General features: G+C 42.3%; 1 protein-coding gene and 1 non-coding gene across 2 annotated transcripts in view; both read left to right on the forward strand.

Moving 5' to 3' along the window:
- Window positions 1-27,500, forward strand: part of LOC123520716 (octopamine receptor Oamb-like) — a 271,000-nt gene that overhangs the window by 2,232 nt on the left and 241,268 nt on the right. Inside the window, exon 2 of the mRNA XM_045283256.1 lies at window positions 1-827. This exon is cut by the window's left edge and continues 25 nt beyond it. The gene's annotated coding sequence lies outside the window, so the exon portion shown is untranslated. The remainder of the gene's footprint in view (window positions 828-27,500) is intronic.
- On the forward strand, window positions 10,699-10,778 carry Trnaa-cgc. The gene has a single exon. It is a non-coding gene; the product is annotated as a tRNA-Ala (tRNA).

Raw genomic sequence — 27,500 nt, forward strand, 5'->3', positions numbered from 1 at the left:
TGAACTTGAAAATAAAGGTTAAAGTCAAAAGAACATGTGACGCGAGGAAGAAAATGTGGAACTGCAAACAGAACTGGAAAACTGTAACAGAAATTGAAACAACACCGGTATGAAAATTGGAAAAAAAAGGAGAGCATCGAGATATGAAAAAAAATAAAAGAAATAAAAGATTTTGAGGAACTGAATACGATTAATAAGGAGGGATAGAAAATATTGTAAGTAGGAAAACAAAACAAAACATAAGTTGGTTGGATAATAAGATGGTAAGGACTGAAATGGAACTATCAGTATTAAAAACTACAATGAAAGAAAATAAAATAAATAAAACTGGTGATATAAGGAACATAGATAACTGGAAAACAAAATCAAATCAGTAAGAAACGATGTGAGTGAAAAATGTGACAGTGAATATAAAACAGAAAAAAACACAAACTATAAGAAAGAAAAAGTGAGAGAAGAAACACTAATCCTCTCTGAGACAAAATTCACATAACCCAAAGTGGAAAAAAAAAACATAACGGGACCGAAAATTAAAGTGTAATCTCATAAGAATATAAAGTAAAAGAGAAAGAAAAAGAGAGGGAGAGTGAAAGGGAAAAAAATATCAAAGGCAACTGACAGCACGAATCTGCTCTCCTTCATCACCTTCTTCAAGTCTTGTAATTAATAACGTGAGGCAAAGAGAGGGAGAGCGAGAGAGGGAGAGAGGAAGAGGGAGAAAGGAACACTTGCCTCCCCACTCACCTGCCTTACTTACCTGTAAAGCCCCGACCCTCCCTGCCTGTCTGCCTGCCCCGGACGCCCGCCCGCCTGCAGCTCGCCTTCAGGTAAGTAAAAGCTGTCGTGAATGGAGAAGTGAGAAACATTGTTCGCTTCGTAAACTTTCATAGGCATTGTTATTGGGGTGGTTTGGGTTGCCTTTTCATTCTCTCTCTCTCTCTCTCTCTCTCTCTCTCTCTCTCTCTCTCTCTCTCTCTCTCTCTCTCTCTCTCTCGATGAAACAAGTCAGTACGGAATTTCCAGTCATTTTTTTTTCTGATTTTTTCTACGCTTGCTTCACTTCTCGGGGTTTTTTTTACTTCTTTTTGTGGCTTTCCTCGAACTCGTAATTTTTTTTTTTCGTGTGGGATCACTGCAAGCCTGTTCCTGCTTCGTTTTGGTGAGCTAGTCAGTGAAGCGTGACGGGGCGCGGTGAAACAAAGAACGGTAGCCAAAAGGATAGATTGGGAAGTGAGCGATAGGCAAACAAAATAAACAGAAAGACAAAACAGTGTATGACACATAACACAAACCGTATCTAGACCCTTTATTACTTTAAGATGAAGAAAGATATATGGTCATAGTCAAAATGTGCGTAACTTTCCACGCTTCCCCTTGAAAATGATCTTAATCTTTTTGACTTGTTTTGATAATCTGCAATTTATTCTCTACTGTTTTAGTGATGAGAGATTGTAGAATTATGGCCAGAAATTGCACTCTTCCGTACTCACTCTGAACATAATTAGTGTTTGTTCCATGTAAGTCTAAATCTATTGAATATCTTACAAAATTAAATAACCGAAAGATTTTAAGAATACCAGAAAATTTGATATAAAAAAAAAAGAAATTGAAAATATGTTAAGAAAATGTTCCAGTAACTTCTAAACACGACCATATGCATCAAATTAAATTTTTCGAAAAATTAAAACTCTAAAAGAATAAAAGTACATATAAGTTCTTTACCAGATATATCAAAGGTTAAATGAAGCAGAAGTGAGCGACTGGTTTGCGAAAGAAGTCATTCTGCAACACTTAAACACTGCGGCTGAGATATGTTGACAAGAACGTGATGTTTTTTTCTATTCTTTTATGAGAATAGTATCCGATTACACGTGAGCTCCTTGTATGTTGCTACCTGGCGCGGAAGGTGAGATTAATTGAAAGCCACCGAGAGAGAGAGAGAGAGAGAGAGAGAGAGAGAGAGAGAGAGAGAGAGAGAGAGAGAGAGAGAGAGAGAGAGAGAGAGAGAGAGAGAGAGAGAGAGAGAGAGAGAGAGAGAGAGAGAGAGAGAGAGAGAGAGGTGGGTGGGAGGAAAGGGTTCACAGACACATAAACAGACACAAATACAAACAAAAAAGTATATGAACAATTCGATAACACAGAGACACATCCCTCCCCTAAAACTTGAAAAAAAAAACAACTGTCAAATATTAACACACACACACACACATACACACACCGCGTACTGTAGTGGTTAGCAAGTTCGACTCACAATCGAGAGGGCCGGGTTCCAGTCCCTTGAAGTGGCGAAGCAAATGGGCAAATGTGTGGCCCCTGTTCACCTAGCAGTAAATAGGTACGGGATGTACCTGGAGGGGTTGTGGCCTCGCTTTTCCGGTGTGTGTTGTGTGTGATGTGGTCTCAGTCCTACCCGAAGATCGGTCTATGAGCCATGACCTCGCTCCGTAATGGGGAAGACTGGCTGGGTGACCAGAAGACGACCGAGGTAAATTACACACACACCGCGTAGTGTAGTGGTTAGCAGGCTCGGTTCACAACCGAGAGGGTCCGGATTCGAGTCCCGAGCACGGAGAGTCAAATGGGCAAGCCTCCTAATGTGTAGCTTCTGTTCACCTAGCAGTAAATAAGTACGTGATGCAACTCGAGGTGTTGTGGCCTCGCTTTCCCGGTGTGTGGAGTGCGTTGTGGTCTCAGCCCTACCTGAAGATCGGTCTATGAGCTCTGAGCTCTCTCCGTAATGGGAAAGGATGGCTTGGTGATTAGCAGACGACCGTGGTAAATTACACACACACACATACACACACACACACACACACACACACACACACACACACGCACACACACACACGGTTATCACAGATCACATCAAAATAAACAAACAAAACAGAAACAAACTCCATGTATTTATTATCAACCCAAGAATTACCTGTTTGAATTTATGAGTGCCAGTGTGTGTGTGTGTGTGTGTGTGTGTGTGTGTGTGTGTGTGTGTGTGTAATTCACTGTTTGATCTGCTGCAGTCTCTGACGAGACAGCCAGACGTTACCCTACGGAACGAGCTCAGAGCTCATTATTTCCGATCTTCGGATAGGCCTGAAATCAGACACACACCACACACCGGGACAACAAGGTCACAACTCCTCGATTTACATCCCGTACCTACTCACTGCTAGGTGAACAGGGGCTACATGTGAAAGGAGACACACCCAAATATCTCCACCCGGCCGGGGAATCGAACCCCGGTCCTCTGGCTTGTGAAGCCAGCGCTCTAACCACTGAGCTACCGGGCGTGTTTGTGTGTGTGTGTGTGTGTGTGTGTGTGTGTGTGTGTGTGTGTGTGTGTGTGTGTGTGTGTGTGTGTGTGTGTGTGTGTGTGTGTGTGTGTGTGTGTGTGTGTGTGTGTGTGTGTGTGTGTGTGTGTGTGTGTATTATCTATTTCATCCTAACCTCTTCTATTTTTTTTATTTTATGTTTTGCATCTATATTATGTATTTCTTGTACTGAAAAATTTAATAATGAACTACCACTTTTACTATTACTGCTATTACCACTACTACCACCAACATTACTATTGTAAGCTTCGGTGGCACTCAAGAACGTGTCTCTGAGGGAGGCAGTTAATCCCCGTGACGACTCTGTGAACTCTCTCCTCCACTGGTTTTTAAACTGAGTACAATACAGTGGCAGCGGTTTTTAATTCCTGCAAATGGTCTATCAGGGTCTCGTTACCTAGAGCCGCCCAGTAGAGAGACAACAGGGCCACTCATTTGGGACTCGAGGGGAGGGGAGCACGTGGGAGTGAACGCTTAGCTACGTCTCATCTTACATATAATCAGGATGATCTCTCTCTCTCTCTCTCTCTCTCTCTCTCTCTCTCTCTCTCTCTCTCTCTCTCTCTCTCTCTCTTTTGACGACGACAACTTCTCATATTACTCCCAACTCATCACTGTGAACCATTAGTCTGTACCAATTCATTCTACAAAGGGAATTTTATCTTTAATCTTGCTTATTGATTGTGCTCTCTTTTGCTATTAACTCCTTCCCCCGCGTTGCCATTCTGTCCATCTCCTGTCAAACCCACGCTTATTAGCTGTCTGGAATGTGCCTTTCTTCCTCGTAAGCGTCAGTCAGTCATCTCTTGTATTTTATTACCGGATTTGCTATTTCTTAAAACTTTCTTTCAGCCTTCCCTTTGTGGGGCGTATATTAGAACCCCTTTTTTCCTTCAAAACTTTTTCTTCTTTTATGCCTTTCGTATCATTTTACGTCCTATGGTATGTTTTTTTTTTTTTTTTTTTGTCTATGCGAATTGAAATCGGAAAATGTATTGGTTCCTTGCACTGCTGAAAATGTAAACTACTTCCTCATCGCTCAGACTACGGCGTGTTTCCCTGGCTATGGTTTGTCCTTTGTTTATCATCATTGGCTTCACCTCAGATTTCTCAGGGTTTCCTCGTGTGTTTCTGTCACCACTCGGAACATAGGTCACTAAAATAACTATTTGTGTATGGTTATTTTCTGCACATAAATTATTAATAAGTTGTACTGCTTTCATTCCAGTCTAATGGAGAGAGAGAGAGAGAGAGAGAGAGAGAGAGAGAGAGAGAGAGAGAGAGAGAGAGAGAGAGAGAGAGAGAGAGAGAGAAAGTTTCAACTATAACCATACATGCCAACATCACTGTATGAAATTCAAACCATTCGCTAGCCCTCTGCCTACCATGGGAGAGAGAGAGAGAGAGAGAGAGAGAGAGAGAGAGAGAGAGAGAGAGAGAGAGAGAGAGAGAGAGAGAGAGAGAGAGAGAGAGAGAGAGAGAGAGAGAGAGAGAGAGGCAGGAATATCAGTGTAGAGGTAAAACAAAAAAAAAACAAAAAAAGAAAATAAAATCTTCATACTAACGTGATGGAACGTGTTAGGAAACCCAAACAACCCCAACCAACCCAAACCAAGCCAAACCAAGTCAACCAAATCAGCAGGACGGGCCCACTGCATGGCTTCCTACGGGGCGGCACCGGTTCACAACACAGCGTCCCCAAAACGCACTCACACGCACAAAGATGAGTTTTATGTATTTGCTTACGCCGTCGTCCTTCCAAGTCCGCGTCAGGCAGATTATTTCCATATGTAGCTCAGACAGCGCGACACGAATAGAGGCTAGCATTATTTTGTGTGTGTGTGTGTGTGTGTGTGTGTGTGTGTGTGTGTGTGTGTGTGTGTAAGCCGCTTTAGACCAATGGAGGGCGGCGGGTGGTGCAGCAGCGTCCCACTATGATTGTTTGTTAATCAATCTCTAGGTCTGTTAATTACAGGTTGTCTTGTGCCAGGCCTGGTATAAGGCAGGAAGGATATATGAGAGAGAGAGAGAGAGAGAGAGAGAGAGAGAGAGAGAGAGAGAGAGAGAGAGAGAGAGAGTGCCAACAAATCAACCTCTCTCTCTCTCTCACTCTGTCTCTCTCTCTCTCTCTCTCTCTCTCTCTCTCTCTCTCTCTCTCTCTCTCTCTCTCTCTCTCTCACACACACACACACACACAGTTATATACAAGAATTATATACAAGGTAAATGACAATAAGTAAATGCAGCACCGAAGTAAACTTTTTCCTTCAAGCTGCATTAATTAGGCAACAGCCACCCTGTGCCCACTTCCTCTCGTGGCCTGGGCTCCTCGCCGCCGGGACTCACATAACCTTGCCTCCTTCTCCACGCTGCTTTTCATTCTCATGTGTTTGTCTATTCTTATATTGTTATTTTTTTTTACTTTTTTATTTATTTTTCACTTGTTTTTCTTTGCATTACAACGTGTATGATGTTTTTATTCGTTTTTTTTTTGTATCAATTTTACAGCATGTAATTCTATTTACTTATTTCATGAGTCTTTATTTCTAAACTTGTGTTTTTTTTTATGCTGATTATTAATTGCTGTTTTATTTTTTTGTGAGTGTGAAACTTTGTACTTTATTTGTTTCCATTATTTTTGTACTAATTGCTTGTAATACAATCATTGTACTATTGTATGATCATGTATATATATATTTCGCAATTCTATCTCTCTCTCTCTCTCTCTCTCTCTCTCTCTCTCTCTCTCTCTCTCTCTCTCTCTCTCTCCTGTGTGTGTGTGTGTGTGTGTGTGTGTGTGTGTCTGTGTGTGTGTGTGTGTGTGTGTGTGTGTGTGTGTGTGTGTGTGTGTGTGTGTGTGTGTGTGTGTGTGTGTGTGTGTGTGTGTGTGTGTGTGTGTGTGTGTGTGTGAGTGTGTTTCATTCATAACACACTTGTCAAGCTCATTTTTCACGTGAATTTCCTCATATTGCGAGTTTATATCACGACGTTGGTAGCTTCATTCTACGATTCTTTTTTTCCATTTCCTTGCGTGTTTTTCTTTTCTAATTCATACCATAAGATCGGTGCCGCAAACAGACACCGCTAGAGAAAGTAGAGAGGCAGACGGGCAGACAGGCAGGACGGGACGAAGGCATTAGCAGCGAGTGTGCCAGAAACAACACCATCACTACCACGCATCCCTCCTTTCAGGCTTGCGATAGATACTACACTGTGTCTCCCTGCCATACTACCCTCTGCCTACGTCCCTGCGTCACTGCTTTCCCCTACCGACAAGGTCTTGGTGTCTATCAACTGGTGCCCTTCCCAGAATAGTTTATCCTTTATCACGACAAAACCTTTCCTTTGAACGCCCTTCCATCCATCCATCCCCTCTATCATTCCTTCCTTCCTTCCTGCCTTCCTTCCTTCATTCCTTCCTGGCTTCCTTCCTTCCTCGCCGTTTCCACATCTCATGAACCTGGGTGACTTGCCTTGTCGCTCCCCTCGCTGGCTTGTCTTGGCACGCGCTATCATTCTGTTGATGCTTCACTCCCAGAATTTCCAACCTACCATCCCTCTCATTACTGGACAGAAGATCTCCAGCTGCGAGGACTGGTGGCGAAGCGTCGGCATAATCACGGGCTTTAAAATGAACAGTCGGCCTGTTTAGTATAGGTTGTCAGCTCAGTTTCCCTTGCGTTTGGTATATTTGGCAAATTGTTTCGTCCTTTTAAAAACATCATGTTATTTAGAGCACCAGGCCTCGGGCTCCCTAATTAAAAGCAAACCGTGATAAACAACTCTCTCTTGACGTATACCGATCTTGCTTCTCTTTTCAAAGACATGATGAATCGAACGTTCTCAGCACATCGTGACTAGTGAATCGCAGCTCAGACACACACCAACGTGGATCAATAACGCTCTCCTTTATAATAATGTTTGCATCCATTCACTCATTACTTTCATAGCGACAGCGAACGCCCACTGCTGCCACACTCTGCCTTTATCCTTCACGACATGAAGGTCACGTCTCTATCCTGACCCCACCCCTTCCTCATTAGCAGCGTTACCTATCCCTCTGTCCCTCACTCTCCCTATCCCACCGCTTCCCACCTCCCCAGACTCCACCACAGCCATCTACATACGTACTCATTTGGCTTAAATAAAAGAAGAAACTCAGTGAATAGTGTATATTTAAAATGCAACAAAGGAGAAAGAGAGAGAGAGAGAGAGAGAGAGAGAGAGAGAGAGAGAGAGAGAGAGAGAGAGAGAGAGAGAGAGAGAGAGAGAGAGAGAGAGAGAGAGAGAGAGAGAGAGAGAGAGAGAGAGAGAGAGAGACAGACAGAGACAGACAGACAGACAGACAGAGAGAGACAGAGAGAGAGAGAGAGAGAGAGAGAGAGAGAGAGAGAGAGAGAGAGAGAGAGAGAGAGAGAGAGAGAGAGAGAGAGAGAGAGAGAGAGAGAGAGAGAGAGAGCAAACAGGTGAGAAATATATTGCACCTGAGAGAGAGCAATCCTTTGCCTCAGTCAGCCACACCTGTGTCTGTACACCTCCCTCACATAATCTTTTAATCCAGAGAAAGGGACAGTCCTTTCTCTCTCTCTCTCTCTCTCTCTCTCTCTCTCTCTCTCTCTCTCTCTCACACACACACACACACCTAACCTCACCATTTCTTTTAGTATTTTCCTCCAAATCATTGAATACTCGTACACTGCTCATGCACAAAATGTTACTCTCTATCTCTCATACAAGCAGCTCTCTCTCTCTCTCTCTCTCTCTCTCTCTCTCTCTCTCTCTCTTCATGCCTTCCTACCATCCCTCTCTCACCGTTTTAATGAAGGTTTCAGTCTCCAGTTTGTTTGTGTGTGTGTCTTCGATCAATGGATTTAAGAGTCTGCATGTGTGTGTGTGTGTGTGTGTGTGTGTGTGTGTGTGTGTGTGTGTGTGTGTGTGTGTGTGTGTGTGTGTGTGTGTGTGTGTGTGTGTGTGTGTGTGTGTGTGCGTGTGACTACAGATGAAGGATGTCGACATGCAGTGTAGTGTGTCGGTATTTTTCCTCGTGAATTTCTTTCGTGTGTGTGTGTGTGTGTGTGTGTGTGTGTGTGTGTGTGTGTGTGTGTGTGTGTGTGTGTGTGTGTGTGTGTGTGTGTGTGTGTGTGTGTGTGTGTGTGTGTGTGTGTATGAGTGTGTACTCTTCCCAATGCAATAACCAGATCCTCTCCTTTTTAGGCTAGTAGAACGTTAGAGAGAGAGAGAGAGAGAGAGAGAGAGAGAGAGAGAGAGAGAGAGAGAGAGAGAGAGAGAGAGAGAGAGAGAGAGAGAGAGAGAGAGAGAGAGAGAGAGAGAGAGAGAGAGAGAGAGTTTTGAGCTAGCAAACTTATTCAGTACAAGAATAGAAGCATTGTACAATGCTTCCACACACTTCAATACAATTATACATTCGTTTCGTGTGTGTGTGTGTGTGTGTGTGTGTGTGTGTGTGTGTGTGTGTGTGTGTGTGTGTGTGTGTGTGTGGATGACTTACTATCTAAACACGAGATAAATATATATATATATATATATATATATATATATATATATATATATATATATATATATATATATATATATATATATATATATATATATATATATATATATATATATATATATATATATATATATATATATATATATATATATATATATATATATATATATACCAATAAAGAAATAAAAAATAATTGAATGCAAAAGAAATAGAAAAATAATGAGAGAAATTTAAAAAATCATCCTCTACCACTAAAAAAATCATGTGCCAGAGGGACGGGCAAGCAATACATAAGTGGCCAGACAGACAGGCACGTTCGGCCACTGCGTAATTAGTGCTGAGAACACTACTGGAGAACAACGTTCAGTGGGGGCAGGTTGTAAGGGAATGGTAACGCTGGTAGAGGTTACAAGAAGGAGAGAGGCACAAGGAAAATAGGGGAGGAAGGAAAGAGGGGATGCAGCATAGGGTAGAATAGAGGAGAGAACTGGGAAGAGAAGGCAGTGAAGGTAACGGATGGAGGTGCAGAGGAAGGAGAAGGAGGGATGAAGTGGGACAGGGAGGAGTTAAGAATGGACAAGGAACGAAGAGACAGGAGATTGAGACGGGAATGGACAGGATAGAGGAAGTCTGGGAAGGTGAGACAAGATAAGAGGAGGGAGAGAAAGACACGGAGAAGGCAAGGCAGGACTACGGTATTATGGAAGAGAGGGAATGGGGAAGCAATGAAGGAATAAAACTGTTTTTTTTCTTTTTTTCAGAGTAAAGTAGGCAACTCACCGCTGGGGGTGAGGCTGCTGGTGACGTGAGGTTTACGAACAATGACATTTTTCTTAAATATATAAGAAAAATAAATGTATCTCTGTACTGAGTGTGAAGTGACGAATGAGCTGCTGCCTGTCTCAACGTGTGCGTGTGTGGAGGAGTTTTATCTCTTTACCACGAGAGAGTGGAGTGAAATATTGCTAAAAATTTTTAAAGTCCTCTGCACTCTAATTCTTCCACTGCACTTTTTTTTTCTATTTCATGCAATCCACCACTGCCTTGACCCATCCGTGCTAGTCTTTCAGGATGTTCGTCTGTTCGTGGGCTATCATTTCATTTTTTTTTTTTTTGTATTTGTACTTTTTTCTTTGTTCAAGTCCAAACGTCTCCATCATTACTTTTTTTTCTGGCTCATAAATAGACACACACACACACACACACACACACACACACACACACACACACACACACACACACACACACACACACACACACGGCCCGGTAGCTCAGTCGTTAGAGCACTGGCTTCACAAGCCAGAGGACCGGGGTTCGATTCCCCGGCCGGGTGGAGATATTTGGGTGTGTCTCCTTTCACGTGTAGCCCCTGTTCACCTAGCAGTGAGTAGGTACGGAATGTAAATCGAGGAGTTGTGACCTTGTTGTCCCGGTGTGTGGTGTGTGCCTGGTCTCAGACCTATCCGAAGACCGGAAATAATGAGCTCTGAGCTCGTTCGGTAGGGTAACGTCTGGCTGTCTCGTCAGAGACTACAGCAGGTCAAACAGTGAATTACACACACCGCGTAGTGTAGTGGTTAGCACGCTCGACTCACAATCGAAAAGGCCGGGTTCGAGTCCCGGGAAGCGGTGAGGCAAATGGGCAAGCCTCTTAATGTGTAGCCCCTGTTCACCTAGCAGTAAATAGGTACGGGATGTAACTCGAGGGGTTGTGGCCTCGCTTTCCCGGTAAGTGGAGTGTGTTGTGGTCTCAGTCCCACCCGAAGATCGGTCTATGAGCTCTGATCTCGCTCCGTAATTGGGAAGACTGGCTGGGTGACCAACAGGCGACCGAGGTGAATTACACATACACACCGCGTAGTGTAGTGGTTAGCACGTTCGACACGCAATCGAAAGGGTCCGGGTTCGAGTCCCGGAGAGCGGCGTGGTGAATTACACACATACATAAGCACACACAAACACATATACACAAAGACAAACAGACACACACATATACACATCATCACTACCAGCGCGACCACCACCATCTTTTTCCAATCCAACCATTTTCATCTAGTCACGCTTTCATAAACCATAGATAACTTACAAGAATTATATTTACAGTACATTTTCCTACTTCCTCACGTCAACGCTATCTCATCACCCTTCACACAAGTACACAACATTTAAGAAAACAATGACCACAAAACATCCTCATATTTTGTCACTCCTGGGATGTTCTTTCCCCATGTAAGCCGTCCTAAGCCTCACAAAGCCCTCTCCTACCTTCCTTTCCCAACAGTTTGGAACTGCCTCCATAGAAGACGCTACATCAATATATAAAAAAAAAGAAAAAAAAATGGAAGTTAACCTCCAAATTAACTAATTCGTTTTTTTAGAATCAAATAGAAATATTTCAAACTCCTATTCTTTGTTGCATAACAGCTTTGCTTTTTTTTTTTTTGTTATTTTAGTTTATACATGTTTACAGACCTCTCCAAAGATAAACGATAACCTTTTACTGTACATTATCTTTCATGGCCATTCAAGTATATCAACTTTTTTGGTTTTTGCTTAATGATCTTACTTTAATGTTAAAACACACAACAACCGTTTACTCATTATATAGATGAAAAGTGGACATATTATGACCTTTTGTATTTCATCAGCTCCTTAACCTGCATTTTTTTTTGTGTACTTAATTACATAATCAAGTGATGTTTGAGTTTTCTTTTATGCAACGTTTGCAAACAAGTGTGTATCAATTCACTTTCAGAGAACATTTGGACACAAGAATGTACGCAGAGAACACGAAGACACAAAGTTTGTATACGTACGAATCTTATTTTCAGTTCAACAGTTATTAAAGAAAGTTCCAAAAAAAAATTAATGTGGATGGAGTGAAAAAAAAAAACATATGAGAAAAAATACAAGAGTGTACAGTTCCTGGGCTATCCGATTACATACATTTAGAGGTCTGCATTATAAATAAGTCCATTCCCTTTTCATTTTCAGTAGTATACTCCATACATGTTTCCTGGTCACCGTACATACACTGGTGCATTTCGCCTTCCCAACCATTCCATTCCCTGTCGCATACCAACTTTTACCCGGAAGCAAGACTCCCCAACCCCATCACCCTCTCTGCGCATTTTACCGCATTCCTTGCAAAGAAGTGAAAATAGAATAAAAGTAAAGGCGTACATATGCGAGTATATGCATGTGGCAGGAATATCAACAGCAGGAATGGGTTGTTGCTGTTATTGCTGTTGTTGAGACTGTTCTTACTTTTGTGGTTCTTGTTTTGCTTGTTGCTACTGGTGGTAAAGGTGCTGGTGGTGTGAGGGTGGTGCTGCTGATAATGATGATCATGTTGTTGCACTATTAATATCATTATTATCATCATCATCGTCAGTCATTGTTTCTTTCTTCTCAGTAACACCACTATCACCACCACCACCGTCACCGAAACTACCATCACCATTACCGTTTTTTCCTCTCTCCCCTCACACCAAGGTTTCATCGACCTTCGCTAACCTCAATACTCACAATGATGGCACAAAATATACATAAAAAGAAAAAAAATCCTTCAATAAAAAACATCTTACATATTCACGAACACACACACATGCCCCTATACACACACGCGCGCGCACACACACACACACACACACACACACACACACACACACACACACACACACACACACACACACACACACACACACACGATGACACATACGAGGACACTGGATGTCACCAAGAGATTCTGAAAGCAAGGAACTCCCCTCCGAGTCAGACCAACCTCCTCTACCAAGTTGGCAAAGTTTTCTTTTCGCCGCCACAGTGTGCACTCACTGTTTATATATGACCAGCAGCTCCTTTTCCTGACTCTTGTAATACCAAATATCTCGGCTTCTTATCCTGCACCACCTGGAAGTTTGAGAGGAAAAGCGAGAAAGGGAAAAAGAAAAAGAAAAAGGTTCATAGAAGTGTAAGTAAAGATGTGTGTTCTGAGGTTGGTGTGAAGTGGATGAGGAGAGAAGGAATGTAGGTTAGGTGTGGAGTAAGAAAGAACTACTAGAGAAAAGATTACTGCGTGTGCCAGTTTCGTCCACAGGATTTGGCAAGGTGAACACTAGATGCCCTAGACGACCAGGACGGTGCATATGTTACTGGCCAGGGAAGGATCAATAGAGCTCCAACACCACCACCTACACCAGGCAATTCTGTCCCCCTTGAACGTCTAGTCTTAGAATGAAGCAGCAAAGTCACCGGTCACGGCAGCCACAAACAGCACCTAGGTGAGAAACTGAAGTCAGAGTAACACACAGAGAGAGAGACTCTGAAAGTCCTATCCCTTGTTGAACAGCGTCTGATTGAAACTCACTCGGCTTTACATTCTCCCTCCCATCCGTTCGCTTTCCCATCGTCGCCTTATCTCTTCGAGTCTTAAAGCACCCGAAATTTAGGTCAGCGAAATAACGAGACCTTCATAAAGAATAAATCTTGATGCGAAATGTTTCAGACCTAGACCTTCGAATTTCGTCAAAGGGTAGTAAAATGCATCATTCTGCCTGGTTCAAGTGCCCCGCTGTGCCTGTCGCCTGCTCTCCTCCCGCCAGGTGTTCCTCTTTTACCCCGCTGATTGGGCTTCGATTTTCGGAATCTTGAGACGTTCTTTGGAAAATTACTGGTTGCGTCATTCAATATCAGGCAACAAAATACAAGTTTCCGCAATTTCCTTTATCTATAATCATGTGTTGTTATTACTTTTTATGCGAGCTCTGTTTTACATATTATAAGATAGTACACACGAACTTCACCTTCAGATTAAAAGACATCAGGAAATTCTACACGCTATAACAAAACACCTTGGGAAATAAAAATAAGATAAAGCAGTTAATTTTCAAAAAAGTAATACAAAGAGACAAGCATTAAAAGATCGTAATGATTCTTAGCCTTCTTGATACTAGCGCGAGAGATCAAAGTTCCCTACACGCGGATTAAAAGAAATAATCACAAATTCTCAGGAAATATTAAACACTACTAATTTATACGACGTGGGTACGCGAGAGAGAGAGAGAGAGAGAGAGAGAGAGAGAGAGAGAGAGAGAGAGAGAGAGAGAGAGAGAGAGAGAGAGAGAGAGAGAGAGAGAGAGAGAGAGAGAGAGAGAGAGAGAGAGAGAGAGAGAGAAACTTTTGTTAATTTAGGAAGAGAAAAGACAAAATTCAATGAAAAGAAAACAACATTTCGGGAAATAAAGGAGAGTGAAAAGACGCCTGGAAAAAAAAAAAAAAACTATAAAGAAAATTCTTGTTACCTGCGTGAATGAGGAAGTACTCTTGACAATAATATGATTTAAATTCAACAGTTCTACGTATCGATACTCTTCCAACGAGTGTATGAGTCTGTTCGTTTCTTTCCTGCAACACTTAGCAACCAGCCATTGACCTAGATACAGCAAAAATTGAAGCAAAAACGTAGCAATCGAGGGTTATACATACAAAAAAGGGGAAATGGAAGGGCACGTTAATACATTCCCCATCACAGGCATAATATGTAGAACAGAAAACAAAACAACGAAACAACAATCGTGATGGTTTCAAGTTCAAATGTTTATTCATTGTATGCAAAATTCCCTCCGCCTGCCAGTGTGCTGCAAATAGTAAATTTAATCTTTATTCTGTTTGCCTGCAACCTTTTGTTGGTGTGTTGTATTCACTTTATCTTTTCAAATTACCTCAAACCTCATCAACACCAGTAATACTTTGAATAATCAGAATATCCACATTATTACTACTACTACTACTACTACTACTACTACTACTACTAGTACTACTACTTCTACTCCTGCTCCTCCTCCTTCTCCTACTACTACTACCACTATTACTACAACAAATAATATCACACTCCTATTATAATCATGAATGACTAATTGATACAAAAATCATAGCTTTCAACATAACAAATAATTTCCGGGTAATGGAGAAGTAACAATACATTACCTGTAATAGTTATTTTTATAATGAGAACAGCGATGTGATTGTCAAGAGTGCTCAACATAAATGTAGAGACTGCGACCACAACCACATATCTAACATTCTCCATTACCTAATTAATAGTAGTAGTAGTAGTAGTAGTAGTAGTAGTAGTAGTAGTAGTAGTAGTAGTAGTAGTAGTAGTAGTAGTAGTGAGATAATGAGTAGTAATATAATTCCAACCAGTGATAAAAATATTTGTAAACCACTTACATACAGAGAGCATAGTATTTCAGGAGTAGCAAGATAAATCTCTTCTCTGTACAGTATTATCCCATTCAATTCAGTGACCCACTTCCAGGGGTGTCAAGAGAGTTCTGGTAATGAAACGGTCAGAGCTCTGGCAGGGTGGCGATGGAGTAGGGAGTGTGTGAGAAATGAGGGCAGGGAAGTGTTGTGTGTGTTTGTGTGTGTGTGTGTAATTTACCTCGGTCGTCGGCTGGTTACCCAGCCAGTCTTCCCCATTACGGAGCGAGCTCAGAGTTCATAGACCGATCTTCGGGTAGGACTAAGACCACAAAACACTCCACACACCGGGAAAGCGAGGCCACAGGCCCTCGAGTTACATCCCGTACCTATTTACTGCAAGGTGAACAGGGGTCACATATTAAGAGGCTTGCCCATTTGCCTCGCCGCTTCCCGGTGTGTGTGTGTGTGTGTGCGTGTGAAGAAGTAGTAGTGGTAGTAGTGGTAGTGGCAGTAGTAGTAGTAGTAGTAGTAGTAGTAGTAGTAGTAGTAGTAGTAGTAGTAGTAGTAGTAGTAGTAGTAGTAGTAGTAGTAGTAGCAGTAGCAGAAGCAGAAGCAGAAGCAGTAGCAGTAGCAGTAGTAGTAGTAATACTAGTAGTGGAGGACGAGAAATAGGAAGAATAATAATACTAAAATAATGGTGATGATAACGATGATGACGATGACAATTACAACACAAAACAAAAAAATAGAAAAATTGGAAAAAGCAATATCCCCACCACCATCACAACCACCATTAATAACAACAATAACGGCGACAATAACAAGAGTGACCAGCCACAACAATGATGATGAGATGAGAGGACGACGACGACGACAATGAATACCGAAAATTGAACACGAATAATGTGACAGCAACCTTTTAATATCGTTACGGAAGCAGAGGAGGGAAGGGAAAGGGAACACAGTGCAGCAATTCCCTTAGACACTCACACACACACACACACACACACACACACACACACACACACACACACACACACACACACACACACACACATGCACACACAACTTGACATTCTGACCAAACCAAACGTATACCTCATTTTCCTGATTAATCCACAATATTCCAGCAAGAAAAATGAAGATAATGAAAAATTCGAATTCTCTCTCTCTCTCTCTCTCTCTCTCTCTCTCTCTCTCTCTCTCTCTCTCTCTCTCTGGGTCTCTCGAAACGCTTCCATTACCTTACAGGAGTGGCCAGAACCCCTTCATTCCGAGAGTTGGGTTTCCTCCAACAAAGGGAGAGAGAGAGAGAGAGAGAGAGAGAGAGAGAGAGAGAGAGAGAGAGAGAGAGAGAGAGAGAGAGAGAGAGAGAGAGAGAGAGAGAGAGAGAGAGAGAGAGAGAGAGAGAGAGAGAGAGAGAGAGAGAGAGAGAGAGAGAGAGAGAGAGAGAGAGAGAGAATGACGGTGAGTAGGCACCGTTTACAAACAATTCATTAAGGAGACACCAAATATATTAAAGTGCATTATAGCAACACACACACACACACACACACACACACACACACACACACACACACACAGCGTATTGTAGTGGTTAGCACGCTCTACTCACAATCGAGAGGGCCGGGTTCGAATCCTTGTAAGCGGCGAGGCAAATGAGCAAGTCTTTAATGTGTAGCCCCTGTTCACCTAGCAGTAAATAGGTACGGGATGTAACTCGAGGGGTTGTGGCCTCGCTTTCCCGGTGTGTGGAGTATGTGTTGTGGTCTCAGACCTACCCGAAGATCGGTCTATGAGCTCTGAGCTCGCTTCGTAATGGGGAAGACTGGCTGGGTGACCAGCAGACGACCGAGGAGGTGAATCACATACACACACACACACACACACACACACACACACACACACATTCTCTCTCTCTCTCTCTCTCTCTCTCTCTCTCTCTCTCTCTCTCTCTCTGTACTGTGATATTTGACTCCTGAGCATGGATAACCGTAAGTGTTACGCATTTGAACTAGTGAAGTAGGTGTAAATGTAAATCAGCACTGGTATATATATATATATATATATATATATATATATATATATATATATATATATATATATATATATATATATATATATATATATATATATATATATACATAGTAACATGGCATACTTTCTTATTTTACTTTTATCATTACTATTTCTTTCTTTGAATCAGTGTTTTTTTTTTTTTTTTAAGGAGATTAGTTATTTTATTTTAAATTCCTTCGTCATTACTGTTCGTGTGTGAAATGTGATCATGAAAGATAATATAATAGTTATCACAGCAGTAATAAGATCTAATTGTTTGGCGAAGCATATAATTAGATATGACGGAAGCGACATTTCTTTCAAATAAATAAAAAAAAAAAAAGGCACAGCTCCGGCAATCCTTCCTCAACATTTTTGTCGCAATGAATGACAATACGAATTTTCGCAACATTCTTTGCGCATTGAGAGAAGCGAAAAATTGCACCGCATATTACAAATTAGGTTTGCCCTGAATAGAATGGAATTAATGATACTTTTTTTTTAATCTGCTGGGAAAATGTATTAACAAGGAGCAGCGTCCCTTACAGCACTGATAAACTCGATGCACCGCTGCGACAACACTCATAGGTATTGTTATTTGCCGTGAATGACTCAGACGGTTTTGAGGATAATGAGAAGATAATCAACACCCCTCATGAAGATACAATGGTAATATTATGATATCAATTTTTTTGTATAGTTTTCTTGCTTCTGTTTTCATTGCAATGACTGAAAAAAAGACATGAGTAATATTTACAACTTTGGAATGGTTGAGCTGGATATGAAGAGTGAGTGACGATATTGAACATCCATAAACGAGTTACAATGATGGTACTAATTATGAAGTTGCAATCTCTTTACATGCACCACTTATTTCCTTTGCTAACACGATGACAGACGACATGGTAATAGGTAATAATAGCCAATTTGGACTCCTTGAGATTGATATGAAGAATGGGTGGCGTTCATCAACATCCCATAAAGGCTCAGACTACATGTATATCACCCTGCTTGTCACACTGCAATGACAAACAGAAAAAAAATACTTGTCACCTTGGACTACATATGTTCCCTTTCTGATAATCTGATCACTTCTACATTATTGTGCCCCGTGGTTCCAGAAGTTGTGTCTTCCTGAATCAGTATGTTGTGATGTATGTTTAAATTGTAATAATATCACAGCCTTTTTTTTAATATATGTGTAAGTCAGGTCTTATTGACAAGCTCAATAAATAAATAAGTAACATTTTCGAACAGAGAGAGAGAGAGAGAGAGAGAGAGAGAGAGAGAGAGAGAGAGAGAGAGAGAGAGAGAGAGAGAGAGAGAGAGAGAGAGAGAGAGAGAGAGAGAGAAGAAACCAAGATATCACAACACACACACACACACACACACACACACACCTCTTGCATGAATACCCCTAAGGAAGCAAACTCCTTTAGGTAAGGCAACATCGATTCTCACTCAGCCTTGACCCTCGCTGCGTTTTTCTTCCTTCTTACCTGGTCAAGTTCAGTTCGGCCCTTTTCTTCCCTGCGCCTTACCCTGACCTGTCCTAACGAAGCAAACACAAAGAGTGGAGTGAGGGAGAGGCTCTATCTCTGGCGCTGCTCGTTCGACTCACTGTGTTGCTGTAGCGCCGAAGGAACAAGACCAACGCGTTCTCTATCCAAGTCATTAATTACCAGGACACTCGACACTGTTGGCATTCATGGAAGAAGGATATCAGGAGGCGGAGGAGGAGGAGGATAAGGAGAAGGGAGGGAGCTGAAGGAGGTGGTGGTTAGTGATGAGAAAAAAGGAGGAGGAGGAGGAAGAGCAGGAGGAGGAGGAGGAGGAAGAAAAGGAGGAGGAGAAGGAGGAAGAAAAGCAGGAGGAGGAGAAGAGAAAGGTGGAAGAAGGATGAAGACAACGTTGTTATAGGAGGTGCAGGGGAAGAATAAAGGAGGGAAAATAGGAAGGATAAGAGGAGGAGGAGGAGGAGGAGGAGGAGGAGGAGGAGGAGGAGGAGGAGGAAAGGAAAAATAATGAGGAGGATGGAGGACGTGGAAGACGAGGATAAATGGAAGGAAAAGGAGGACGAAGATGAGGAAGAGGAAGAAGAAGAGGAAGAGAAAAAATAGCAAAATGAAACCGAAGGAAAAGAGAACGGATGGCTGGGAAAAGAAAAAGAAAAGAAACAGAAAACTGAAGCGTCATTATCCCACCAACAACTCTCTCTCTCTCTCTCTCTCTCTCTCTCTCTCTCTCTCTCTCTCTCTCTCTCTCTCTCTCTCTCTCTCTCCACGCGGCCTGCCATTACCTAGTGCGCCAGATAGGTCTTATCGATGGTGGCTCGGAATGGCCTCCTCTCTTCTCGCTCCTATATATAAGCACAGTACAAGGAGCCCTCCCAGTCCGCCGCCCTCGAAGACTGTATTGACTTCGGGTTCGCACTGTCAAGGAGCTCTGCTGGTGACGAAAAGAGAGAGAGAGAGAGAGAGAGAGAGAGAGAGAGAGAGAGAGAGAGAGAGAGAGAGAGAGAGAGAGAGAGAGAGAGAGAGAGACTTAAGACTAACGAACACACACACACACACACACACACACACACACACACACACACACACACACACACACACACACACACACACACACACACACACACACACACACACACACACACACACACACACACACACACACACACACACACACACACCATGTAGTATAAAAATAAACAGACATAAATGGCTAAATACCAGACATCTGGGCCACCTATGACTGAATGGTTAAAGTCCTCATAAAACTTAAGAGGGAAGTCTCAAGGACCGAAACCTCTTTACCTCTCCTTTTCCTACGTCTAGCGGGTCCAAATTATACTCAAGTGGTAAGGGCGCCGTGTTAAGCGTCTCGACGTGTCTCCTGATTATATGCTGCCACTGCCGAATCTTCCATGGCTTTGTTTTATGCATGTACAGTGATTCCTCCCTGATTGTATGCAAGTGTGATCTCATAAATGAATGCATGACTGTTAGTGCATCACTCGCGAAACTGTGCTGCCTCTCACAAAGGAAATGTTTGAGAAATCTGTGCCATAAATAAAAATATACATAGATATATAAATGGATAGATAAATAAACAGAAAAATGAAAGTTTAAGGAGACATATTTTAAGATTCATAACACAGAACATTTTATTATTCGTCATCGATCAGTCAAATGCCCGTAAGCAATAATACGAGGACAAAATCAACAAATTCTCCACAAGAATGATCGTCTCAGCTAAAGTCTGTAACCGTCGGTGATTGAGCAACTAACAAATTATACATAGGTGACATTGTTACGGGGGGGAAAGTGTGACGGAGGTGATACGTGAGGGGAGGTTTATTCTGCTCTTCTTTTCTCTGACACGCTGATAACTGGCTGCAATAACCACTTCATCATTCAGTATTCTGGTGTTTGGTGCTTGGTCATTAGAGAGCTTTAAAAGTTTAGACTAATTTTATGGAAGAGGATGATAGATGGAAAAAGGTATCCATGTTTCATATTTGGAATACTGCCAGGTGTATAGCTGAGGGTTACTTCATGTTTCTCTTATTTTCTTATGCTCTTGTGTTCAGGATATCATCATTACTAATAAACACGCCACATGATATCTCTTTCCATTTTTTATTCATCCTGTTTCCCCTATTTTCTTAGGTTCTTATATTTTTGTGTTCACTACAAAAAATACTCTATATTGCATCAAATTACATCTAATTTTTCTCTGTAAAATATCACGCAACATTATGTAATCATCTATGCAACTTGAATCGTGAATGCTGCACAGTAATTACTCAACAGGGCAACAAACGCAGCAGTCATTGGAAAATCAAAGAAGCCAGACGAGGTGACCTATAGTTACTACGAACTTTGCAGAAAGGCAAGACCAACCACCAATTGAACTATGGTTGGCGTTTGCATTCTGGCGAGTGAAGCCCCGATGGAAATCAGCACCTGCGCCATGCATCCTCATTACCGTATGGCGTCATGTCTCCAAGTTTCACCGTGCCCTTGAGGAGAGAGAGAAAAGGAGAGAGAGAGAGAGAGAGAGAGAGAGAGAGAGAGAGAGAGAGAGAGAGAGAGAGAGAGAGAGAGAGAGAGAGAGAGAGAGAGAGAGAGAGAGAGAGAGAGAGAGAGAGAGAGAGAGAGAGAGAGAGAGAGAGAGAGAGAGAGAGAGAGAGAGAGAAAGAAATGGGGCCAGTGGACTGGAAATGACTATGGAAATCAGCTATAAACGAGAAAATCTTCACTTTGATACAAAGGACTGACTTCTCGCGACAAATACGTTAGTGAACATCATTATCACCACCATCAGCACTACCACCACCACCACCACCACCACCACCACCACCAATACTTCCACCGCCACCACCATCATCATCTTAAGTAACCTGAAGGCATCAGATCAAAGTAGAAAAGGAAAAAAAGCAATTTGATTTAATACAGCCGAGAACGAAAACAAAAATAAATAAACAAATAAAGGCAAAAATACACATCCATTCAAAAAAATATCTTATTTACTCACATTCCCTTCCTTTCCTTTCCTCTGTCTTCAGCCTCACCCAGCTTTCAATATTACTGTACGTTTCTCTAGAACGACAAGGAGATGAGCTGATAGCCAAGGCTTCAGACACATTGTATTCCTTTTCTTTCCTTCGTACACGCTTTTCTCCCTGTACTAGTCCTAGGAAGACGCGGGATAATAATCAAGGTTCTATGAATTACACTTTCTCTTTTAGCTGCAGCGGGAATTGGAATATAATATAATACGTGAAGTTTCCGGTCATAACCGCCCATGAACTAACTGTTAGGGAACACAATGCTTGTATCAGACAGGCAATGAGAGGCTGTTGCCAGTATGCTGCACAAGACAAGCAGTGCTGGAGCATTTTGGTTTCTTTGGCAGAAACCAACAGAAGGTGTGATAGATGGATTATTTTGATGCAATAACATACATTTGATGACCAAAGTGAAAAGATACAGAGAGGAAAGATAAAAAACTACAAGCTGATTGCATTGAAAAAAAATATTCAGAGGAATAAACAGATAGATAGACAGATAGATATAGATAGATGAATAGATAGATAGATAGATAGATAGATAGAGAGAGAGAGAGAGAGAGAGAGAGAGAGAGAGAGAGAGAGAGAGAGAGAGAGAGAGAGAGAGAGAGATAACCTCTCCTTTTCTGTCAATATCTGACGTTTTATGAGCGGACCGATGTGTTGATTGACAAGAAGCGTATTCACACAGTTGAAAATCCTCATCTTTGGACTTTCTAGTTGTTTCATTTGTAATCACACGCCGAAACTATACTCTCTCTCTCTCTCTCTCTCTCTCTCTCTCTCTCTCTCTCTCTCTCTCTCTCTCTCTCTCTCTCTCTCTCTCTCTCTCTCTCTCTCTCTCTCTCTCTCTCTCTCTCTCTCTCTCTCTCTCTCTCTCTCTCTCTCTCTCTCTCTCTCTCTCTCCCAACGATATGCACATATGGCACACTGCAGGAAGTTGACCCAGTGGAGATAGGCCAAGTTTCTCCAGATGGGCAGCTGCTCCACTGAGACTTCTCCTACCTTCCAGGATATATTATCCTGATAGCACGTGGCGAAGAAACAATGTTGTCTAATGCTTCTGTAAGTGCAGTCAGATTGCCTAATAGTGGTGGGTTTCCTGTGAAGGACGACAGCTGGCTCCTTCTCATACGAGATTGTCGACGTAAATGTTCGGGCAAGACTAGTTATAAATTTGTCCATCACCACATAAAACTCCCGGCAATGAGGAAGTTTTTCTTTATTCGTCTTTGAGATAAGGAACTTCTCTAAGATCTCATGGCAGACGAGGGTCACCAGACAGAATGGAAGCCACCTTTTTTTAACACGAGGCAGTAGTCCATATCATATACGAGTAATTTAAATGGTTGGTTGTGTCTATGTACCCATTCCTTCCTCATACTGCATGACTTCCTGCCAATCGCTCCAAGAACGTCATGTCACATTTCACCAAGTATTTTTCACAGTAAAGATAAAAAGTTTCGAGTGCAAAGAAGGAAGCGACGGTATCTGTGAATGCCAACTACCAGACACGTGCCAGTAGGGCGTGCACGTGTTTACTGGTATGGGGAGCATCATCCTTCTCGGCATCTCTTTTACAGCTTATGAAACGAGCGCTGGGTTTCGTAACTCCATCACTGCACGGTATTTATAGACGTGTTCTCGGGAGATGTACTCAGAGCTTTGCATGACAGTGATGGATGAATAGAGACGGTATAGTCGAGGGAGGAGTGCGAGGTATATCTTGAGCAGTGATGAATCAAAGTTCGGACTCAAAGCAGCGGAAGTAAAGGCGACGTAGTGTGTACTAAGTGACATCCACGCAGAGTAATCGTCAATAACCTAATAACCTGCTTTAAAGTGATTTCCGGCACACCTGACAGGACGGAGGGTACCCAATCAGCGGACCTCCGACGAGATGAGATTGTCCCTCTGAAATGTGGGGCAAAACCTAACATTAGGAAAGTTTCTAAAATCGTGTAAAAAAAAAAAAAAAGAACGCATGAAAAAACTAAAAATTGGTGTACTATCTTGACAGCACATGAAAATGATAATACTCAGTAAAAAAAAAAAAAAGGACATACAACCTTGCGTTTTGGTTACTCAGGCGCATTAGCTTTACAGTTTTTTGATTAATAAATCAGTAAAGTTTACATGTGAAGGGTTGTCCTCATTCGTATTGCTCCCCGTGGCAGCGTCCAAGTTTCGCCGCTCCTTTTCCTTCAGGGCACGGAAAAAGAAGACGAGAGTGAGGAGGAGGATAGGGTGGTAGCGGAGCCTCAAGTTATGTCAGTGACGTCAAACCACGGTGAACTATGATTGGGTCTAATTTCCTGTTGAGGAATATTTCATCATAACGTTGGAACGCGGCACTGAATACTCTCTCTCTCTCTCTCTCTCTCTCTCTCTCTCTCTCTCTCTCTCTCTCATTGGTGCTCGTAGATAAAAAAAAAAAAAAAAGCATGCCACGTGGTATTAAAAAATAACATGTCATTTTGTTAATTATAATATCTTCTAAAAGCGCTGTGCGAGTCAGACAGCAACAGTACACCTCACAGTTTTACCACGGAAATGACAACAACAACAACAACAACAACAATAACAACAACAACAACAACATCAATAAAACTGGATTAAGAACACAAAGAACAAGAACTAGAAAGATGGAAAGAAACTAAATGAAAGTAACAGCGCTAGTATCAGTAACAGCATCACCACTTCTTGATATTAACACTCTCTTTCTATGCACTAATAACCTTAGACCCTAAACTATACAAAACAGAGAGAGAGAAGAAAAATAATAATGAAAAAACACCATACAGACGAGCCGTTTTTCTTAATGCCGCCAGGATATCCTTCATCTGCCTGTCTTAAATGTGTCCGTTAAGCGTTGAATAATTTCTCTATCCCCTCCCTTTCCTCTTCACTTGCCGCGCGTGACGTCCAGCCGGTAAATCTTCCCCCAAATGAAGCTCATCCCTCCGTTTTCTTCCGCTCAAAGTTTTAATAGCAAACTGATAATCTTCCACGAAAGAATTCCAAAACGCATCCGATGTTACCGCGCAAGTGATGGTGATGATAGCAGCGATAGTGGTAGTCCTAATGCAGCCAAATTAATGATGCGATAGTGAACACATGCGATTTACTGTAAATTCACTCCTACCAGCTCAAACTTACGGCCAGACTTGTAAACCAAACTCATACTAATTTCATAACTTTTATAACTACTTCTTTCGTCATTCATTTCTTCCTCCTCCTCCTCCTCCTCCTCGTCCTCGTCGGCTTCCTCTACCTCTTACTTGTTTTTCATCCGGCTTGTCATCTTTTCCATTTCCTCCACCTCCTCTTTTAATTTCCTTTTCATTTTCTGCCAAATGTTTCCGTTATAAATCAGAATATCTCCGAATTCCTCTTAACAATATGTACTTTGCTTCTTCCTCCTCCTTCTTCTTTTCCTCCTCCTCCTACTCCTCCTCGTACTCTTCCTCATCCTCCTTCCCTTCCTCAACAGTTAGGTAGCCAGAATGTGCCGTGATAAAGGATTGGTACTCACTAGTGGGGCGATGACAGAAGGCTACACACTGCTCAGCAACGTGAAGAGCTCTGACGGGCTTCACCTGTTGGAGAACATTTCAAGATGAAGCAGACCATATTATTGTATTGTTCTCTCTCTCTCTCTCTCTCTCTCTCTCTCTCTCTCTCTCTCTATCTATCTATCTATCTATCTATCTATCTATCTATCTATCTATCTATCAATCTTAGATAAGGCACATTGGATTTCCTACAATATATAAATAAGAATTATAAAACATGGCATTATAATTCGTGTGTGTGTGTGTGTGTGTGTGTGTGTGTTTCACTGTTTGATCTGCTGCAGTCTCTGACGAGACAGCCAGACGTTACCCTACGGAACTAGCTCAGAGCTCAATATTTCCGATCTTCGGATAGCCCTGAGACCAGGCACACACCACACACCGGGACAACAAGGTCACAACTCCTCGATTTACATCCCGTACCTACTCACTGCTAGGTGAATAGGGGCTACACGTGAAAAGAGACACCCAAATATCTCCACCCGGCCGGGGAATCGAACCCCGGTCCTCTGGCTTGTGAAGCCAGCGCTCTAACCACTGAGCTACCGTGTGTGTGTGTGTGTGTGTGCGTCGCTCAGTCCTCGTCTCGGAAGTGGCAGAAGAAAAGGATACATAACTCGGCAAGTTCCGCAAATTATTCGGAATTTGATGAGATTCTGCTGATTTTCTGTGTCGATTACAAGAGAGAGAGAGAGAGAGAGAGAGAGAGAGAGAGAGAGAGAGAGAGAGAGAGAGAGAGAGATACTGACTGACCAAAAATGGAAGAAGAAAAAAACACAGTGCAAACTCAGTGAATACTACCTTGATCATGAAATTGGAGTCTTCATCCACAGCCAGATCTGTCTGACATTTCATCTCAATTACGAGGTATAGTGGAGCATATGGGGACAACCTTATTACTCACTTGTATTACCTACTAGGCTATACTAGGCAACAAAACGTTAATTAATATGTGTCGGTCTGTTTCTCCGTCTCGTCTCCTGTCTCTCTCCTCTCTCTCTCTCTCTCTCTCTCTCTCTCTCTCTCTCTCTCTCTCTCTCTCTCTCGCCATTATTGGACTTTCATTACACATATACATAACAAATTGACAAGTGACAGCCCAGCCAAGATCCTAAAACGTGTCACCATTCGACCGACCCCGGCTGGCTGGCTGGCTGGCTGGCCGGCTGACGGCGCCGTGTGGGGAAGTGATACTGAACCATTTTTTGAGCGTCACATGCAGTTTCTTCCTCAAACGAGCCTGCAAGGAAAGCCTCTGACAAGGGAATCAGTAGCACGAACGTTCATCCCGGCTGTCCTGACTCTTGAGAAGACTGTTGATAGAATTCAAAGGCGGAGGCCTGTCTCAAAGTGAATTATCTCACATCATCGAGGCAAGACGGCGCTCATCCTCCCTCGAGGCTTGGTGCCAACGTGGAGGATATCGAGGGAGGTGGTGGTGGTGGTGGTGGTGGTGGTGGTGGTGGTGGTGGTGGTGGTGGTGGTGGCGGTGGTGGTGGTAGGATGTAAGAGGAGATGTACAGGGAGTTGGAATGATGAAAGTGACGGGGAGAATAGAATTAAGGGATATCCGCTGAGTGGAGCCAATGTTGATGGTGGTGGTGGTGGTGGTGGTGGTGGTGGTGGTGGTGGTAGTTGTTGTAGTGGTGCTGACAATGAAGATGATGATGATGATGATGATGATGATTATGATAAGAGTAATGATGTGTGTGTGTGTGTGTGTGTGTGTGTGTGTGTGTGTGTGTGTGTGTGTGTGTGTGTGTGTGTGTGTGTGTGTGTGTGTGTGTGTGTGTGTGTGTGTGTGTGTGCATGTGGGTGTGTGTAAGTCAATATTCTAGTGTATTTGATGATCGACCGAAGAAAAAGAAGAAGAAGAACATGAACACAATAAGAAAAGATAAAGAAAAGAAATAATAAAAAAAAATTATTGCGAAATTAAGAAAAATGTCAAGAAGACGTAAACGAAGAAGAAAAATGTATATCATGAAAAAAGCGGCGATAAAATGAATTTATCCTTAATAACACCAAGAAATGCGAGCCGGTGCGCCAAGTTTGGGAAAAATGTGGAGACACTTGAAATGGTGAATGCGCTCAAGTATCTCTCGGGCCGTGATAGATAAGACACAAATAAGAGAGGAAGGAGGGAGGGAGGCTGAGGAAATTTAAAGCAAAGAAGGAAAAAAATAGAGGAAGAAGAGAAAATGTGAGAAAAATTGAAAGGAAACATAAACGCA

Source organism: Portunus trituberculatus, chromosome 47 (assembly GCF_017591435.1).
Source record: "Portunus trituberculatus isolate SZX2019 chromosome 47, ASM1759143v1, whole genome shotgun sequence".
NCBI classification, from domain to species: Eukaryota; Metazoa; Arthropoda; class Malacostraca; order Decapoda; family Portunidae; genus Portunus; species Portunus trituberculatus.